Source organism: Falco punctatus (assembly GCF_963210335.1).
Source record: "Falco punctatus genome assembly, chromosome: 6".
NCBI lineage: Eukaryota > Metazoa > Chordata > Aves > Falconiformes > Falconidae > Falco > Falco punctatus.
The window spans coordinates 27,620,792-27,642,658 of record NC_137585.1 but is presented as its reverse complement, the minus strand read 5'-3'; the positions used below and the strand labels follow the sequence as shown (position 1 = coordinate 27,642,658).

General features: G+C 39.5%; 1 protein-coding gene and 1 long non-coding RNA gene across 3 annotated transcripts in view; one reads left to right on the top strand and one right to left on the bottom strand.

Moving 5' to 3' along the window:
- The window catches only part of CHRM2 (cholinergic receptor muscarinic 2), a 107,393-nt gene that overhangs the window by 43,363 nt on the left and 42,163 nt on the right, over positions 1-21,867 (bottom strand). The gene's annotated exons all lie outside the window — the stretch shown is intronic.
- LOC308065194 overlaps positions 50-21,867 on the top strand; it is a 52,477-nt gene continuing 30,659 nt past the window's right edge. Inside the window, exon 1 of the long non-coding RNA XR_013928705.1 lies at positions 50-21,867. This exon is cut by the window's right edge and continues 29,074 nt beyond it. This is a non-coding gene — a long non-coding RNA (uncharacterized lncRNA).

The following is a 21,867-nucleotide window of genomic DNA, read 5'->3' as shown; positions in this document are numbered from 1 at the left end:
TCACTCATATTGAGTGACTGTGTCTTCCCTCCGTTGCGACAAAGGCTAACCTAACCACTGCCATCAGCTTATTTTGCCAACTCATCATTTCCCTTTGGCCTCTTGACTTCTTCAGGTTGTTAATAATTTCAACTAAGAACAAGTAATCTAGGTAGTAGTCCATTTATCTTTCCAGTCTTATACTGAGGCTTGACGTAATATTATTAAGGTTGGCTTACTATATCTCTGAGAAATTTTTTTCCTTGAGAGTATGGGCTCTGAGGAAAGCTGAAGGATGGAGGTGAAGAGGCTTTGCTTACACAGAACATAAACCATGTCTTAATAGGACAGAAGGGTATTCAGGTACTTCAATGCTTGCATGCTATAAAAATACACATTGGTCTGGATAGATTTTCAGTCAGAGAAATGTGGAAAATTAAATGGTCTTCCTGTAGGAAATATGAGTTTGTTTTGAACCCACACTGTTGAAATTTTGACATCTCAACTATTCTCACATCAAAGAAAGTGGAAAAGAATCTCAATTTGAAAATATTGGACAAAATATTTACTCTTTTGATCAAAGAGAAGTTTATTAATCTCAAAAAGCTGATGTATTTGATGCTTAAAAATTGTGCAATCCTGAAAATTAGCAATATCAGAATTGGGTTGGTTTTTTTTTAGATTTAAAAGAAAGGCTTTGTTTGAAATGTTCTATTTGAAATTTCTGTAACTGGTGTTATAGAAAAACCACCTTGGTTTGTTGGGGTTTTTTTGGGAGGGTGGGGGTGGTGTATTTATTTACTTGTATTTCATTGAGATTCTAGATATTTAAGGAAAAATTTCTGTCAGAAGTTTTTAGATTTCTCTCTTCTCTCCAACTGTCTAATTATTTTTTCACAGAAAAAAATGGAAGGAGCATCTTTGCCAGGACTCTCACATGGCTCGCTGAAGATATAGAGAACATCCATGCAGGCACATCCATGCAGGCACTCTTCCTGCAGTGTGCCAGGGAAGGGGCATTTTGAAGAGATGTGCATTTTAGAAAGACACCACATCTTTCTGCGTGAACTCAGAAATTCACTTGTTTTCATTTAATAATCTTGGGCCAGGGATTTTTGCTGACATCCTGGTTAACACATTTTCTTAACTGTGTCCAGTTTTCATTTTCATCAAAATAACCTGTGATAAATTATAGTAGTGCTGTCTTTATTTGCTGTTGTTAATTTAATACTGGGGGAAATAAAGGAGAAAATCTTGTTTCAGTGTGGAAATGGAGCCTAACAGCCTGGTGATCAGAACCAAAATGTTGGTTTTGATTGCACACAAACACCTGTGCAACTGGAATATCTGTTTTAACAACAACCACAGAAAAAGAAAGCTGATGAAATTAAATGTTCCAGTTACCTTGCCTTATTTGAATTATCTTGGATTATTTGGATGAGAGAGTTCTGTGGCAAAATACATGCCGCCTTTCAGATATCAAAAGTGTTTCTTCTCATCTCTGCCACCGCAGTCAGGTAGCTGATGGTGTGCTAACCCTCGCTGCAGGCTTGGCTACCTGGGGGTGTGTGTGTGTGCAGTAAAGGCAAAGTGAATCAGTTAATGGAGTGAATTAAACTGCATTAAAAATCCCACGGTGCTCTCTTTTGAGTGTTAAGAAGCTGTATGTCACTGCAGTGTAACGTTTTTCTGAGGAGGGCTTGTCCTCAGTGAAACATTAGCACAAGGTGTAACTCCAGTATCGTTCCCAGCTGACCTGCACATGCAAAGCAGTCTGTGACTTGAATGACACAATGATTTAGACACCTTTGCTGTGTTTTACACCTGTGCTGGTGGATGAGCTGAAGTGCCTGGTGTCTTGCTTGCCTGAGTGTGGAGGCTTGCTAGCAGCTGGCGCCCAGTCTGACATTCTGCAACAGAGCTGGATTAGCTGGTTTGTCACCGGCCCCAGCTGAAGGTTGAGTAATGCTTATTGTTGTACCAATAAGGGAGAATTCAGCCACTTGCTGCTGATCCCTGCACAGAGTGTCTCACTAGCCAGTCTTCCACCACAGCTTCAATGTTTGTGGCGTGACCGTGTTTGCCCAAGGGAGGCCAGCTCCAGAGGAATCAAGCTGCCTCTAAGGGTACATGCACATGACTGGAAGCAATTGAGTTACTGAAGCTTAACAACTTACCTCTAATCAGTTGATGAGCTGTAACTCAATAAGACACAGAGATTTTATTGCTTTTAATTGCATGTCTCCATCTTTGGTAGCCTGAGTTAACCCTGCAATAGCGGTGTTTCCTGAGAAACTATGGTAATACATGAGCGGAGAGACATGAATAGGGAGGAGGGGGATTCATTGCTCCCACTGCCAGTCACGTGTCTCTGGTCATCTCTAGAGCCAAAGGGAAGAGGACCCTCTGCGAGGTGACTTTGAGCACATGAATTAGGCTCTTCCTCGGAGTTTCTGTCTGGAGGACCTTACCTCTCTGCATTGATCACAGAAGTTATTAGGAAGAATAGCCAGCTAATTTAGGCTCAAATGTTTCTTTTGGATGTTGTGCCAACATAGAATGGAAAGTAGAGTTTTGGAAAACATTGCCATATGTGTCTTCTCTGCCAACGAACAATAGATATCTCCCCCATAAGTTGGGGTCTGATGCCAGCAGAGGCTCCATGTGTATGTACTCATAGGTTTTGGTTTAATTACAGTGACCTTTTGCATTTGACAGAAATTTATTATGTTTATTATGTGGTTTTTTACCTCTCCCCTCCCCCCCCTTTTTTTTTCTCTGCCTAAATTTGGCCTTTACAAAACTCTGAAGTGTTTCATGCTGGCCCACAGTTTCATGCTGCTTGTTAATAGTGGGAATGAATGGCACCAGATAAGGCACAAGGATACCCCACAGGGCTGCCCTCTAGCAGAGCCATCTGAGACACTGGAAGGTGATCTTTCATTTTTTAGTGATGAAATATAAGACATCAGATCAGGGAAACCAGATCACATATGACTGAAGAATTTGGTCACAGAGTAAACTATAATTAGTGTTTTGCTTTTATTTTCTTCCACCAGCAGGCTGCAGCTACTGTACTTTCAAACATTACCAAACTGCGCAATGAAATGACATCAAAAATCCTTCATTTCCTAAATTAGTATTGGCCTTTCATTCATGTTTCTATCCTCTCGGGTTTCCCAATTTCATATTGGAAACGTTTGTCTGTCTTGCTTCTGCCCCCCTTCATTGTTTGTGTAATTGGAAAGTCAGTACAACTGTGCTTTTGTGGTTTTGTTTTAGTTGCTCTTAGTGATGACTGTGTGGAATATCACTATATATTACAGTTTAGAAAATCACTTTCACAAATATCAATTCTGAAAGCTCTTCTGTAACTGCATGAGGTAGATGCGTTTAAATTTACACATTTTGCAGCCAAGTTAAGGGAACTGGTGAAAGTCAGGGTAACCCAGGATGGGTTAGAGGAATTTTAACAGCAATTTAAGCAGTTCTCTGCAAAGCCCTAGCCATGCAACATGCATCTGACTATTTTTCACGATGTTTCCAAAGCCTGATTCCTAGTCATCATCTCTCATATTCTGTTTTTGCAAATATGGAGCCTTTTTCAAGAAAACTAGATTTCCCAGTGAAAACCGGGTGAAATATAAGGTTCCATTTTGATTTTCTGGGACATTTAACTGTTACATTTAAAACTAAAGTATAGTAAATTGAAATTGAGAGCTCTGCCATAGCTCACAAATGAAAAATTCATATACTGAACTAAATCCTGGTGCCTCACTTCTTGCTGTCTCTGTGAAAAACAAACAGATCTCTAGCCACATTGCCACTTGAGAAATGTCAGTTTTATCAGCATAGATAGACTCTCCAGGTACTTAAGAGACAAATAATACCCCTCTCCCCTGCCCAAATCAGACTTCAATTCATAACACTTTTTTATTATTGTTCAAACTGAAGCTAAATTCTCCTCTATGGGAATTGCAACATTGCAAGTTGACCATCTGTTGGTTTAGTCAATCGCTTCAGTCCCAAACCCCAGCCTCCCCCCTTGCCTCCTTCTCACCTGCCTCCCTGCAGTTCCATGCAGCACATTTCAAAGGCTAAAAAAGCAAAAATTGGAACTTCTTTACCCCAGAAGCTCAACCATATGTCCTGCGAGACAGCTTCTCCTCTGGGGGCAAGTCCCTTTAGTTCTAATTCCTATGCATGATTGTTTCCCTTCTCCCCTACCGCTACTAGATGCTGGTGTTCACCATTTCTCTCCATGGATTATCCATGCTTCACTTTTAAAACCTCGAGTGCTCTTCAGCAGATGTGAGAGCCTCAGGCTCTCTTGCCCTCTGAGCCACAGAGAAATCCTGATTATACAGAACCAGATATTATGTGTCAACAGCAGGCATTGTAGGATGGAGGTGTATTTTCAACAACCAGCTGCTAAACCTGTAAAGACTTCTAATTGAATTGCTAAAATCTGGCAAGGGAGGGCCGGTCAGTGCAACATAGTTCCCTCCAAAGCTGTTTTTCCACTCCTAGTGTTTCTCTTTTTAAAAACTGTTTTCTTTTTCCTGGCAGCAATTCTATTCTCTAACTCTATTACTGCAGTTTCTCTTCAGTGGTTCTGCAGATTAAGCAGTTTGATTAAAATTCTTTGCCATTAAACTCCAGACTTTTCAGCTGTGTAAAAGGTAGGAGATATTGAGAGAAGGGGGAACTCCCGTAACCCCCAGGTGAAGTTATTCCTGCCTCAGCCTGCTGATAAGGAGAGCAATGTGGATCCCTTTTTCTGACCAACACACTTCAACATCTGAACTGTCTTTTGACAGAGACCATACAGGAAATAAACGTCTGCTGCTCCCATAGTCTACAGCCTATGACTACTGTATCAGTGTTAGGTACAGTGACTCCTACCTCCTCGCACTAACTGCTGCTCTGCTATGTGTTGTGAATACCTGTCAGTGCCATGAGTGCTCTCACGGGAATCATGGTGCAGAATTCCTAGCGAAAACCTAGGACTGGCAGACAGATATCAGACTCCTGAAGTGAACGCCATGACCGCTGTGCCCTTCCTCTGTAGCTGTAACACACAGCATATAGGTGCTTTCTATATTAATCCACTTCTGTATTGGCCTACAGGAAAGTAAATTATCTTACAACAGCATAACACTGAAATAAAGCAGTGGTGAGCCAGGTTTCATACCTCATAACTCAAGTTATGTATGTCTGTGTGCACATATATATGCACCTATACATGCCTATAGTGTGTGTGTATTTGACTCTGCACAGAAATACTTGCGTGCTTTTCTAGTGTGAATACTTTATCAGGAAAAATATACCAAAGTTAAAGTTAGGACAGTCTTATTACAAAATACATATATTTGTGATTCTTCCATGTGTCCAGTGTTTGAGCTGGGCCCATAATTCTTTCGTCTCTTTTTCTCTGGCTTAGGATGAGAGGCATTTTGTTCATATATGACTGTTTCAAGGAAGTCTTAAACCAAGAACTTAGTAGGAGCAGTAGAGGCTGTCAGTTATAATAAAATCCATACACATAAACTCCAGAAAATATTTAACAGCACAGTTCAGGTAGGTATCCCCTAAATTATCCTATGGAAGTCACTGTTTCTCTGCAAATGCATTGCAATGATGGGTTCTCGCACATTTGCTGTTAGTGTTTTGACTGCTGAAATCTTTCTGCTTGTTTGTCTTTGTTTCAGTTAGCCAGTGTTGACAGCTCTCTAACAGTGGAAAGGTGCACAGTTGCAACTGATACTATCATACAAAGATATTCAGACACTTTTGCATGGAAATGAGACATGAATGAGTACACCCATCAATGCTTGCAGGGGCTATCTCTATGCTATCACTAGCAGCAGACATGAGATTAGGTTGGACACACTATTCTAATTGATACTTATGGAGAAGAACACTTAATATCCAAATTCTGTGCCTCATTTGCCTCTATTACAACAGTGATGATTTTCACATTGCACTTGTCAATAACACACATCGTACCTTGTTTCATACCTGCTTAGAGCCACCCAAGATATGTTTTGTCTACTGAGCTTTGGCTTTTGAGATAACATGGCAGAAGAACCTACTGAAGAGGTTAACCTGTGCCTGTATCTCCCCACTCACAATGCAGGCATGGCATATTTAGGCCTACACTGAGGGATAACAGAGTTCAAGTCTTCAGTCATTCATTGCTGCTGTGCCTTGAACATTTCCTCAACTCTACTGGTCAATATAGCTGGACTCAAACTCTGTGAACCCACAGTGAACCTAAATGAGTAGTTGGGTTTTGGCCATGCTTGAAAGGCAATGATGTGTAGTCAAGATGAGAGGTTTCTGGACATAGAAGTCCTAGACCTGTAGCCTAAAATGATTGAAACCTACTAAAAAAAGGGGAGATAGAAGTGTGTTTTGCTATTTCTTAAGACCCATATCCCCCTGACACCAAGGCTTTGGTCTCTGAAGTCCATCTGAATGATGGCCAAATACTACCAGAGGCCGGGGTTCCAGCTCACACACTCCTTGCATAGCCACACTGCCTGGAAGGGCTGTTGGGAGAAGGGTGGCACTCCTGTCCTTCATGGAGTTTCACTCAAAGAAGAAATGTGACAAACAGATTTAGCAACTCTGAGGCTGCTTTATGGTCCTGCAACTTCAACAATCCATAAGTGTTTCGACAAAGAAAAACTGAGGGTTTGCACACAAGATTAGAAGCACACAGATGCACATATCACCTTAACTTTCAAAATAATGAGACACATTAATATATCACCAGTGAAGTTGCCAGATAGCTATATTACAGTCGTCTTAATTTTCAGTGCCAATATCTGAATAAAAAAGACAAAATACTGTACCTTTTTTTAAAGACCAGGGTGAGCTTAGGTTACTAGCATTTAAAAGAGTAATCATAGAATCACAGAATGGCTGAAGTTGGAACTGACCTCTGGAGGTCATCTTGTGTATCCTCCTGCTCAAGTAGGGTCACACAGAGCAGGTGAACTGTTTGAACATTTAATCGACTTCTTCGGGGTTTTTTTAAGGTTTTGGGCTACATTTGCAGTACATGACCCTCTGAGTGCTTAACTGAATGCAGATAAGCATCCAGGAGTTCAGAGTTCTGCCTGAAAGAAAATGACTTTCTCTGAACCTTGGTAAACAAATCCCACTGAACATCTCAGGAAAATCACTTATTTTGTCATAATGAACCAAAATGCAACAGAAACTCATTTGTGGAATAGTTTTCCACTTTGTTTACCAGAATTTGAAATGTTGCTGACCTCATTCCTTGAAATTTTGATCACTTATTTCCTTGATGTATCTGAAAGTTCCTATTTCTTCTGTTCTTTGAACTAAATTGATGAGAACAGTCTTTATTTTGCTCCTTTAGTATTTTCCTGTGTGGATATATAACAAAAGGACCGATGCACACATGAACCAAAAGTTTTCAAAATTGACAATAGATTTAGTTTGAGCTTTAGTTAATATTAAGGTCATTTCTCATTTTAGATAAACTATTTCCACTAACCAAACACCAATCAGCTTCAGCCAAAACCTAATCTGAATGTGAGCTTTTCTCTCAATGAGAATAACTTTTCTGGGAGCTTATGCTTGAGAAGGAGCTGAGGTTCATTAGCGTTCTCCTGTATTCACACCACAACTTTCTCCAAGTTTCAATTACTTTCATGTAACACAGTTCATGGACAAACAATGATTCTAACAGAGAGATTAATCTAAGTTTCCAATGTATATAGACAGTACACTTGCTCTGAAACTAAAACAGGGTAGGGGAAAGGCATAGGAACGGACACTGTCTAGTAACTGCATGATTGTCTTGACAAATCTTAACAAAAGTTACTAACTTTTCAGAATCTAAATGGAAAGCAACAAGGTGAGGAGGTGCAGGGTGACTGCAGAAGATGATATTAGACACATCAAAGGCCTGGAAAGTACAGAGTTTTCGACACACTGCTTGTCTGAACTGATGGCAGTACTTCCTAAATCTGTTTCAGGGCAGAACAAATTTCTTCCTCACTTTGAGATCAGAGATCTAGCAGGAACTGCATGTGCTCCTTTAAAATCTTCAGGGCAAACCCACCAGTTCAGATAAATCAGTATAATTCCATTGTGGCTTTAATTCAATTGTACCAGTGCCTGAGCATATTGCCCTTGAATATTTGAAGAAGGAAGCTCTTCCCTCTCAATGAGTTTATCAACTAGATAGATAGGGTGGAAGAAAGGGAATATTACTGTCTGTAATAAAACTTCTTTATTACAAGCAAATAATTAAGGGATAAAGTCATAGAGAGTGACATTTTCTTCTTCATCATAAAATCTCTGCAGCAGAGTTGGGGAAGTGCTGTGTGGCCCCTGCCCCAACTTTTATTTCTGTAACAATTCTCAAGTGATAACCATCAGTGGTGGTCCTAATGGATGCATCTGGTCATGATGCTAGATGTGACTCAAAGTGGGTTAGGGAGAGAGAGATAACAACACAATATCCAAGGGCTAATTTGAACATTGTGCCTACCTAACCACACTGCTGGTCGAGGTCCAACTCAGGCCAAGTTTGAAAGCAACTCCGTTCTGTAGTCAGTATGCAAAAATGACTGTAAGTCAATTATCTTACTCCTTAAATAGTGGACAGCCCTGTGCCCATTGAGCTCTCCTGCAGGGCAGCAGGCTGTGTGCCAGGATGTCCCCTTGAGTAGGGATGCCTCTCAAGGTTACTCCTTGCGGCTGAGAGATTCTTTGCTGCAACAGTCTTAGTAAGTGATTAATAGCATGCTAAAGTTTAAAATCTTAACTAAGTGGTATAAAGCATTGATTGTGTATATATAACCCTTCAGACATAAACCATTGATCGAGTGTAGGATTAAGTCTGGATCTAGCTGCACCTAAACTTCCCTCTGAGAAGTTTAGAACACAAGGGTGTCCTTTCTGAACCTCATGACTAAACAGAAGCGTCTTTCGGACAGCTTTGTTTGACCTTGTTCTCTATGCAGCAAATAATCAAGTGTAACTTGCCATTGACTCTTGTTGAACCACTGTTGCATTTACTATCAAACTTCCTTAAATTGCTGTTTTATACCAATAAACATATTGCTGCTTCTCTCTTACGAGTGAAGTGTGTCACTCATTCTGTGACAGGAAGACATCAGGAACATGGTTGCACATCAGGAAGCATACTAATTTACATGGACAGTCACAGACAAGTAGTATCTTAGAATAGCTCTTATGTTTGGTGTCCCCTAAAAGGACTTTCCATTGCTGGAAGGCTGGTATAAAAAAAATTTGTTGTCTGCTTCCTCCTTGAAGTGGAGAAGGAAGGTGACAGATGCAAACTGCCATTACAGTTAATTTGCACTGAGAAATTCCCTTTGGGTATGAGCAACAAGGACACCAATCTTTTTCACAGGTAGTGTGAATTAAAATACAACAAAAAACTTTGCTGTGAACATTTTATGAAAGGAAAGCTTAAGAAGTTAATGACAGAGTATGGTTTCGAACCCAGTTTTGAGGATGTTCCTAACTCTTCTGTTCATGAAATTGCCATTCCTTCTTATTTAACTTTTTTCATCTTCGTTCCTGGTTATGTGAGTACATTGTCATTCTCCAAAATATTTTTGTCAAAATAAATAAATGCACAATGACATTTTGTCAATCAAATATGGAACCAGTTGTTACAAAAATAATTCTATGACACATTTAAAGATTTCTTAGCCACTACTGTATTTGTATCTTGATATTCTTCAATGCAACTTCCCTTCAGTTTATATCACAGGAACACAGATTTTGATCTCTGCTACATACTTTTCCTGTTAATCTTTTGGTTTGTGTATGTTTGCTTATATTTAAAAGATTTTGTCTTTACTCTGTGTAAACTCTTAAATTTCCTCTTTACTTCCCCTTTTCCTTATACTTCCAGTCACTGACCCTGTTATCAAGGTCACTTTATGCACTGATAAATGCATTCTTTATGGCTATCTGAAATACCTCACTAAAACTGAATTATATTTTGACTATTCCACATCTATATACACTTGATCCTGCCACAGTATCATGTTCCTAAACATACAGAATCCCACCCTAAAGGAGATGACACTTTCTGAATTTCAGTTCACATACATCCATTTATTGTACACAGGATCTGTGTCTGGCATATTATTTCCCACTTCTCAGAAGGAAACCATTCTGTTTAAGGGCAGCTTTGATGGTCTTAACACTGGTTTTTATTCTGTGCTGAAACAGAACTGGGACTCTTCAAATGTTCCTACAGAAGTGAAGCTGTGCCAAAATAGCTATTATCAGACCAGGATGGCTTTGATTCAGGAAGTCTGCTAAGTATATTAACTATTTTCCCTTTATAATCCTAGCTGCTGACATTATGGGGCTATTATGTGACCCTGTGGAGTCACAGATAAAACACATAGTGAACCACAAGGTAATACTCCTTTTAAAATATGGACAGGTATGAGAACCCTAATGCTATTTCACCATCCCACCAGAACCCCTCACTGCAGTGTGCTTTGGAAATGATGGCAACAACACCCCTGTCAACACTCCTTCTTGCCCAAGAATGTAGTCTCTCTTCTTGCTATGAACAGGAGGCTGGTTTTGCCTATCAGTAGATTTCAAAATATTTTGGATCTTGGTATTGCAAAAAGGAGGCCACAATGAAGAGGTAACCTAAAGGTGGCAGTGTTTTGAGAGTGTCAGCTGTATGATTGCCCATGCTGTGTAAGAAACCTACTTTTTCAATGACCACATCATTTAAAAGAGCCAAGGTGAGGAAGGAAAAGAGAAGAATGGGAAGGAAAGCCTCTTTCCCACAGAAAAGTAAGACCAGCTAAGCACAAGGGCAAAGAGCTACCATGGCCCTGTCAGTGACCCAGAGTTGCCAGGAGCTGAATCTGAGCTGGGGTAAGGTAAGTATAGTTTTGTGTTCTGCCTCATGCTGACTGTTCCCACTACAGGAAGAGGAAAGAATATGCTAATCAGAATGTGCAGGTAACCGATGTAAAAAATGAGGTTTGGAATTGTGACATTCTCTGCAACCTGTTTGCAGGGATTTGGAAACAGCAAAACCAAAGCCCAGTGGGGCAGCTGTGGATGGCTGATGACCTGCATAAGCCAGAGCATCCCTCTGGTGCCTTCTGCCAACTGTTGCATAGCGTTGCTGCTGGGGTCTCTGGAGGCTGGATAGGTACGCCACCGGAACAACAGAATGGAGCACAAAACATAGGCCACTCTGTCCAACCTTCTGCTTAATAATTGCAGGGAAGGGACCATCTCTATCAGTCTTCCAAAGTGGCCTAGGTTGGACGATGATTTCTTCCTGAAAAGAAGATGACACCAGGCTGCAGTCGTTGCAGTGAGAGAAACCCTATGGTCAGTGAGATAACTCACTGCCTCGTTTAACTGCCTACCTCACTGGGAATGTCTGTTAAACTGCCACCCTTGGGGAGAAATGAATAATGAAGAAGGAAAATGGCCAAGCTCAACAGCACAAATTATAATTGCAGAGCATGTTAAAGAGGTACTATCAAGTGAAGTGGGCTGGATGATTTACCTGACATCTGCTCAGTGAAAATTTTACACTGAGAGACATGGGACAATGCCAAGGTTAATCACCTGCATGGCTTGGCTATAGCAAACACTCCCTGCATAGACATCTATCAGCTTTTTAAAAACAGAGGAAGTGTTATCAGGGAGGAAGAATGAAAGATCAGACTCTCTGCAGCACATATTCAATACAAAAAGTAGTATTTTAAATTGTTGCATGGTATTGCTGAAACTATGAAACTACTAAAGTATAAAGAGAACAGCACATCATCCCCTATATGAAGTTTGCATTTTAAAGCACCCCAGGGCAAATCTTTACATGTAAGAGACTTTGTAGATCCTAGCTAAAAGGTGTTTTATAAGTAAAAAGTGTTTCTGTACTACTACACTGATCATTAAAGATGTAAAAGACTGAACTACTCTTCCAGACTATTGGATTTCTTGAAGTCAGTCTTGAAGTCATAGTCACTGTTTATGGATGGCTTTGTATTTGTCAAGGAAAATACAATCAACATTGGCAAAAGTTCCTTGAATTATGAAATTCAGTACACTGCATCTGGCCCAAAAGGGCAAATATATTGCTTGGATTCTTGACAACGTTAGAGAAACAGAAGTTTCACACAGCCCATTTCATGGAGGTATCCTTGTTAATTCCACTGTTACAGCAATTGTCAAATTCAGCTCTAGTTTACGAAGGCTTAAGCATTTGGAATTAATGAAGTATAAGTAGTTAAGGTGTATTTTGCAGATTATATTGTTTTCAGAAAAAATAATATTATTCACATTTCTGCATAATTGATATATTAGGAGAACTGTTATCTTGCAATAAATATCTGTCTTCAAAGTATTCATTGGACATAAGTAACCAAAGAACCCAATAATGTAATAAGGGACAAAGTCCTTGAATATTGCTATGACAGAATTATCATAAACATTCAAAGTATTTTGAAGTAGTTTTCAGTTAGGAGCTGTTGAAGGGCTTATTTTAATGGTTTAGATTTATATAAGTATTTACAGGACTGAAGTGTAAATTCCCTGTTTAAAAGGGTAAAATATATTATAATTTTTTAAAAAGATATTTGAAAAAAAAATTTGACCATGCAAAACAAAATTGTGGAGGACCCCCCCCCACTGAATTTAACATAAAATGAAACCCCCTGTTTCTGTTACTTTTTAAATATTCATCAAGATGCAGAATTTGGGATTTTGATAATGTACATGTTGATGTGTTGTTTTTCATGTTAGGTCCAAGTATTTGAAGTCCCCTTCCAGACAATATCTGGGTAACAGAGAACTGTGAGAAGACTTCATGTTCCCTGTGGAAAACAATGTTGCCTGTGGAGGCTGTTTTTCCAGCAGAAATAATTCTCAACTGTCATGTCTTAAACACACATGTGGTGGTTGACTGAGGAGAAGCTACATACTAAAAGCAAGGAAGCACTTGGGAATTATTTTTTCTTCCAGCCTTTTGCTACAGAGGATGATAAAGGATGGGTGAATCTGGGGAAGTTTAACATTCAGGGATCTGTGGGCATGTAATATGCAAATTGAGCATCATCTGAACCCTGTTTAATATACTTCTAGCAGTGGAAGGCTGGTTCTGTGCACTTCATTTCTCTGCAATCCTCTCAGTTACCAGCTTGGCCCTAAGACCATGGTGGGTGACAGGGTTGGCAAGCTTCAAAGCAGGTTTCTACTTGCAGTTTCTAGCAAAATATTCATTCCTTTTTCATGACTTTTTCATTCCAGCTGAATTATGCAGGGGGGCTTCATCCAGACTGTGAAACCTTCCTGTTTGCATTGGCGAAGCTGAAGGCCACCTCTGTCCAAAGCCTTGCACTCTAGGCCTTGGGTAAGACAACAGTATTTGTACAATAGGGGTCGTACCTTACATAAAGCTAAGGAAATAGCCTTATCAAGATAAGGCTTCATTATAAGCAGCCAATTCCTTTGTCCCTTTATGTGTCCCCAAAAGTCGTCAAAAAAAATGTGGCTGCAACCAACAGCAGCTCTAAGGAGTTCAAAGAATTGCCTATTCAATGAGCTGCGATGCCTGGAAAAGGCAGCTCATAACCATGCCCTAAAAGGGTGCTGGCACTGCATCATAACTGAGCTTAGTGCTTCTGGTCACAGACCCTTTCTCCGGAAAGCTATGTGATTAAAGATCTAATTACATTGTTTTCCCTATACTTAGGTCTGTATGCCATGACCTGACATTAGAAGTCTAGTTTGTTTAAGCAAATGAAAGATGCTGTTCTGGCTAATTTATATTTAGCAACACTGTTGTAGGAATTTTTCAAAGAAAACATTGCTTCTCTTTTCCTGCCAGAGGCACGTAAATGTGATGTGACTGACAACCTGATTGCTGGTTCTGCATTAGGAATGAGGTGGATGGGCTGAGACCCTGCTGTGGAAGCACAGGGGACAAAATGTCTTAATGGTAACGAGCATGTTGCAAACTCTCTGCACCACCAATGCCAACATTTCAAGGCTACACGAAATTCTAGAAGGTCACTAGAATGAGTTGGTTGTGGAACTTGTATGTTCCTTTTCTGACAAATTGAATCTCATAAAAAAGGAAGTTTAGGTTTCTATCTGAGAGATTGTGGGTGAAATGAAATCAGATCTTATAGCTGGCCATTTTTCTCCTCCCTTCTTCTCTAACAATAAATACAAAGGAATTCTGTTATATTCCATTCTGATTTCTCTCTAGCTGTGGCAGCCTGACTGTCTGCCAAATCTCCTGTTGGCAAAATTCCACTACACAATTGGAGAAATCCATTGGTTATATGAGCAGAAAGCTTGGCTCATAATCCCCAGTCATAAACAGATGTAATTGCAATTTCTGAGGTGTGCCCAGGATAAGAGAGGTTATCAAAGTGCAGCACTAGAAGTAATGCAGCTATTTTAGATAGGCATTTTAATATCTTTTGTTTATTTAAACCTAGAAGGAATGGATAAATAAGTAAATATTTAAAAGGAGAAAAGGAGGGACAATGCTTTTAATTTCATGGAAATGCACAGGACAAGGAGAACTTTCTGAATGGAGAGGAAGGGAAATGTTAACTATTGTTCATAGAATTGGGAATTACCCCTTTTAATAACAGAAATGTGGCATGTCTGAGAATAAAGTCCTTCCAGAAGGTCCACACAATATCGAAGTAAAGAATTTGGTGTTAATTTAAGCTGAAATGTCAGCAATTATTTCTGCTCTACCCCCAAGCAAATGTCTTATTTAGTTGTATGACTTTTTTCAATATTCTAATTCAATAAAGAATATGTTGGACACCTGTAAATCTAAGGAGACAACTGAAAGAAAAAATATGTTCCAGGTCCTTCTTCTGCTACGCTTTTATTCTCTAATATTGTCTAAGAGTGATGGGAATAAGCATTGTATTTCAGCTATGTTTGTAAATGAGGATCCAAGTTTTTACTGTAGGGGAATCTGGACTTGTCTGGCAGCAGGACTACAGTGAGCCCCATCCTAATGCCACTAAATGGCACAGCATCTTGCACCAGCCTGGTGACTCCCAGTAAGAGTGCCTGGAGTGACTATAGTCTTTTCACCTCCAGTTAAAGATTAGATGAATCATATTAGCAGCAGAAAAAAAGAAAACTTTAAAGCATGCCTAGCTGTTTCAGAAGGCTGCAAATTTAAAAAATCACTAGGGCGTCTGCAATTCTCATTGAGTTCCAAACAACATTTGGGTTCCTACATTTCTTCATCTCATACGGAATAGGGCTCATTTGGAAATGTTACTTACGCTAGTGTATAGCTATTTTCCTGCAGTTATTTCATTTAAACAGCTGTGTTAGTCTAAAAAGGTGTCTTTTCTCCTTTTTTCTTTTTACTGTCATTTAGTTTAAAGGTTTGACTGCTGTAAACATCTTTAGCATCCACATATGAGTTTCAAAATGATACAATATTAGGAAAGAAATAAAAACATCACAGAGGAAGAAAGAAAGAAAAATGATGCTTTAGGCCATTAGACTCTGATTTGTCCCTCTTGTTTGCACGAGTAGTATGGTGTAGTAAAACCCATGTAGATTTGAGAGTACTGATACAAAATCCCAGAGACTGACCAGTGAGGGTAAATGAGAATTTAGGACGCTGACACTGAAAATGTCATTAATTGGGAGTGTGAGGAAGTTGCAAATGTGAAGGAAGAAGCAGAAGAAAGATGGGCATCTGTGTTTTGTGTAGTCTCTGTGTGACTGTTACCTGAACACTTCATAGCCTCACCATAAGATTAATTACTTCATCCTAGCACGCTCCTTAAAGTTGAGTGATGAAAACTTAACTGGACAGTGGAAATGAAAAAGCTGGAGAAGAGAGCACAGTGAACTATTCACTGTCTTTTTTGGCTTTATGTAGTTAAATTTTGACATTACAGTGTATGCCCTGAATAAATGCTTGGAGCAAATTTTGCTTTATTTACATTTGACATTTTCTATTGGGCTGTGTTCTCCTGAATGCAGTCTACTGTGGAAGAATCAATAATTTGCTGCCTCTGCTTTCTAGATCCTTTTTCCAGCTCTGTCGCTTACTAAGTCTCAGATTCCATGTTTGGTCTCATAATTTCTGAAGGTATGGCTCAAAAACCTTTAATTTTGTGAAGGCAATGGTGGAGGCACCACTGCCTCTAATGAAAGCATGTGAGGACTGGGCACACTGGCCTTTCCTCCTGAGACCCACAGCAGACACGGCCTCCTCACACACAAGGCTCATGCCCAATCCTACGATATCTTGATTGCGTGACATGCACAACATACAAGCAGGAGACAAGAGGATCCACTTCTAGTCAGGTGATACGGGAAGAGTGCAACAAAGAAGAGGCTTCCAGAAATAATTTAGCAATATTCCACCTCACTCCACATTCCTTTCTGAAATCTCTTAGGACTAAATTGCAGGCTGAGTTATCCACTCTAATGGCCATGCTCTGCTAAGTCCATATAGATATCATGGAGTGAACGCACCATGGCAGTGGCTCCTTGCATTAGCCGGAGTAGAAAAACTGAGTCATATTATCATTGACTTTGACGATTGTCCCTGGATGATGGTTTCAATGCTGCTGGTCATGCAATACTGCTAAATATGCAAAATTTTGTTTCACTGAAAGTACTTATGCTATGAGGTGGAGGACTTTGTTTCTCAGAGTCATCAGTCTAATAACTTTCATCAGCACTGAACAACCTTGAAAGTGTCATTTGTTTAGTTGTTTTTTTTTTTTAAAAAAAAAAAAGATTGTCACCTTAAGAATGTTAGAAGACAGTCAGCGCCTGCCTGTTGTAATCATCTTTTACAGGAGAAATGACACTTCCCAATCAGACAACCTTTGGGGACATGACCTCTTTTATCAAAACACTTATTAGAGTGGACCAGTGGTCCTAGAGGCTACCTAATGAATACAAATCTCCTTGCAATGTAAAAACATTCCTGTTGAAAGCCTTCTGCAGCCCTGGCAGATTTGAATACAGGTTTACTTTCCTGCAATAAGTGGAACTTTATTCTGCAATTACATCTCTGGAAGTTTCTATGTCTACTGATTAACAAAACCTCAGAGCAAACTCCTGAGGTCCCTGACTGTACCTTATCAGGTCCCCACCAGGGATACGGACACTGAAGGCCCTGGTGGTCTCCGGAGTCTCAGGAACTGAATAGCAATGAGTAGCTCCCTGGTCCTGACTGAATACTGGCATCTGAGAAATTTTCCCTTACAGCACGCTGGATGTCTCTAAGCAGTTTGGATTACCTTCTGTGAGAGCATCTGCTCCATCCCTATCACAGGACTGAAACCTACACATAAAAGAGTGAAGGCAATGATGGGAAGTGTATGGCAACAGAGGAATGGAAAGAGGAGAGAGGGAGGAAGACCACTGAAAAAAGGAGAAAAAAAGGGGCAGATGTAAGGCATGAAAATGGAGAAAGAATAATGAAAACTGGGAAAAAAAGGAAAATGAGATGTTCTGAAGCTTTTACAGATTCAGCACAGGTTTTCCCTGGAGGATTTGTCCAGTGGTTGTTCTTAGTGAACCACCCTATATTTAAAGCTTCAGAAGTTTCAGCTGGTTTCTGGCCACACAATAGCTGGAAGCAGCCTAAGATTAGTGAAGGTCCTTGTTCTTTTAATGGGTGAGAAGGAAGACTTGAGCTTGTTGATGAGGAAGACTGATGATTTTTTTCCTTTGCCTTTTTTTTAAGCTAATAAAAATTAAAGACAAAAATTGCTGTTGCAGGCACATCATCAAATAACAGGGCTCTGTCATCTATGTCTACTTTCAGCAGATCACCATAAATTCTACCTTAGAAAGGTATACAGTAAATCTTGATAGAGGATATTGATGGAAGAATGAAATACCATTAAAAACTTGCTTTCTCACTGTGCTTCAGGATGCTTCTGCTCATCCTAATGCTTTTAAGTAAAATTGAGTGTAGTACCATATTAATATCAGATAGTAACTCTAAACGGAGACTGAATCCTGCCCCCAGAGCACTTAGCCATATTGTGCTTTCTATCTGTAACTGATACGAGCCAGTATATGACATGAGAACACTGCATTATACCATGCCACTGTGACACTGTGTTACACCACCACCAAACTGGGATGCAGCCCCCTGGTGTTATCTTGTTGTTGAGCTTAGCCCTGAAAATAAACTCTCTAAAGGTTACAATTATAAATAGACCTCCTGGTACGCTGCCTTATGACCTCCATAGCCTGAGCTGAGGGGTAGCATCTGGTGATCACAATAAAGTGAGATTGACTGCACATTCCCAGCCTGCTAGAGCACATCACAGCAGTGCCACCAGGGCCCCGTGTTTTGCCAGCCGTATGAGAAGCTGGATGCTTCATGTGCTGCAATCTGGGATGGATCCTGTCTATACTAGAGAGTGGTATTGTTTTAATCAGCTCAGTAAGGGTCTGACAAGTGTTTGGTCCCAGTAGTCTTGGGGACAGGCGTTGTGATGGGCAGAACCACCACTCACTATGTGCAGTGTCAGATAAACAGAGCAGTAACACAGCCCAGGTCTTGTTGCCTGCTTTGCTGGTGCCACAGCTCTGGAAATCCCTGGTTGCTGCTGCCAGGGGAAAGAGCAGAAGGCACCTAAAACCAGGTACTGCTGCAGCAATGGTTCCTGACATAAGCAGTAGTTGCTGGGTGCTTCCCTGACGCTCCCACCCTCTGCCTCTCTCTCCTAGTCAAGCCTTTTTTCTCTGCCTGATCCTGGCCCCTGTGTTAGAGGTAGCAAGTTTTGGTCTCAACTGAGAAGCTATAACACAGCTCTGAATTATATACATCAACACCAGGTAGCTTCACTGAAAGATCACAGTGTGTTTGATGCATACCAGAACCTTCAGTTCAGTATCTATAGGTACTAAAAGATAAATTAGTAATAGATTGATTTTTTAATTTGCATTCATATTCAGTATATTGATTTTGCACATAGTGCTGTAGGAGACAGAATGCTTTTTAAAATGAAGGCTTATTGTGTTGAAGTATCTAATGCAGATTTCCATGAAATGTTGCTCCCCCTAGAACACCATATGACTTAAACAGCAACAGTACTGTCCATGAACTGAGAAAAAGCAAAAGACTGCAAAGAAAGATAACAGTTCTGTGTTACGTCTGATCTGGGGAGTGATAGCCTCTAATATGGTTACTGGGAAAGCTGTTTGATTTAATTTTATTTAACATATTCATTAATACAAGAACATAAACAGTTTAGAAATTAAACGATGTGAATATATTATAGGAAATAATAGAGCAGATGGAAAAAATAATACAAATTGGCTTGATCTCTGATCTGGGAAAACACTTAAGCAGTCACTTATTCAGGAAAATGCTTAAAATTACATGTGAAATTTTAGGAATATATCTCTAGAGCTGGTGGCGACCAGGATATTGATGGAAGACATTGAACAATGACACCTCTTTTTGTCATATGTCCTCATGAGTGCATTATACTATAGGAATAAGAAGAGGAGAGGAGCTGTTTTCCCTTTAGCTGTGAAATCTGATGCTTTAATTTTGATTTAAAACTCAGGATTACTATTAAACATATTTTGAAACACTTTCTTCAAGGGGATATTTTAATGAGCTAGATTCTCAGGAGATTTGGAACCAGAACAGGAGAAAATTTATATCAATTGTCAAATTCGAAGAAAAATAATCAGAATATAAATATTCAATGAAAATGAGAAAAAGAATATATTAAGAGAGTCCTGAGGAATAGGGAACATTGAGATAGTATATTGCACTGCATTACAGATTCCAAAGAACTGTGTGATTTAACACTTTCCTTAGAAAAGTCATTTACCAAAGAAAAAGCAGCAGTTGCCCTCCCACGCCACTGTGACGAAACCACAGTATGGACTAGCATATTTTTTTCAGTGAGCCAGGTGGAGACAGACTACAGAGGGCTCCGCAAAGATGACAGTCTCACCCTGCAAAATCCCTAGGTATGTTAATGAGAACTAATCACTCACAGGCTTCGCCAATGTTAGTATGTGGGCAAGAATGATAAGCACCTAGCATAAGGATCAGAATTCAAATGATCCAGTACACTGGGGGGAGGGGGGGGGGATAAAATAAAATTTAATAAAGCCAAGAACAAAGTGTTACATAAAGCAAGTGAAAATTAGATGGATAAACACAAAATGGAGATTAAAGTGTTTGTAGAGAAGAAGATCTGGATGTTGGTAAGAGACAGTATGTAATGTTGCTATGTAAAGATAAATATGATTATGGAATGTGTAATCTGCAAATTGAGGAAAATAATTATTCCAGTACCTTACAGTAGTGAGTACTTAACTGGAATACTACATTCTATTTAGTACATCACTTTCAGAAATGCACAGATGTATTATCAGGGGTCCAGGGCGGTAAAATTAAACTTAGCAGAGGTCAAGAAATCATGCCATAGAGGGAAAGTTGGGAGAATTTTTTTTTTTTTATTCTAGAGAAGCTTGAATTTCAGAAGGCTGTTTCAAAGGGTGAGGAACTGTTCTCTACACTCATAAGCAACAGTGCAAGGAATAATTACTTTGACCTGCAGCAAAAAAAGATTTTGGTTCCTAATTAGGAAAAGGTTCTAGCTAAAAGGACAGTTAAACACGGCATTAGTGTACCAAAAGAGTTTTATAACATCTCCGTCCATATCATAAAGCACCTATTAAGGATAATCAAGATATATTTGATTCTGCTTCCAGGGAGGAAGAGTAAAAGCATCATGAGTCCCCTTCTAACATCTACTGGTACAATTTCTAAAAAGTCTAATCATAACACTATTAAAATAATACTTGCAGGAAAACCCTGAAAGAGAAGAGGCATACACCAGTGGGTGGTTTAATAGCTCTTTTCCATTTTTACTCACTGTGATTTTCAACTTTATCTTGTTGAGATTGTTTGGCATTCTTAAGAATGACTAACAAATTCACACACAATTTTAGCACTGTGAATGTCTGTGATTACACAGAACAACAATACTATTCTATATCAGAGTGGGTTAAATTATATAAAAATAGTAATTATTCCATATGAAGAAGGTCATATAACGTGAATATATGGGAAGAAACAAAAGATATCTCTCAAAATTTCAGTGTAGCTATGTAACACTATCTGTATGCACCTTTTTTCCTAGAAAATCCTAGAATGAACTCAGGAAGGATAAATAAGAGCAACCAGTGGTAGAAGATGCACAGATGAGGTGGTGGAGTCTGTAAATGTGAGGAGACTGGAACAAGTATTTCTGGTTTGGGTGTGATTGAGTTTGTTATCCACACTGACATAATTTGAGGAAGTCACTTGCATGCATCTTCTAAAAGGTAACTTAAATAACTTGCAGTCACTGGAAGAAGAATTCTCTGCATAGGTCCCCCTGTAGTTTCTGAGCTGCTGGAAATATAATGGGATTGTTTCTTGGCTACAGCAAATTGTCCTTCTATTGACTGTAATGGAGCTATGTCATCTAACATTTGCTGAGACTCTGACATTAGGACTGGCTAAAGATATAATGTCTTTTGACATAATGTGATTTCTACTTACAGTCATTTAGCTTTACATACAATCTAAAAATACAAGCATTTATCCATTTATGTTTCCTAAATCAAGTCACTTTGTACTTTCACTGGGCTCCCTTAATACATTTGCCAAGATCAAATAAAGAATTCAATGAGTCAAAGAGTTAAAGGAAATAATATAAAACTTCCTGCATAGTTCTTTGTAATATGAAATCAAATGCCAGTTCCAATACTTGTAAAATGCCACAGGGCATGGCAACAAAGGTGAGTGACCTCAGAGTAAAGCAAAGCCACCCCCAA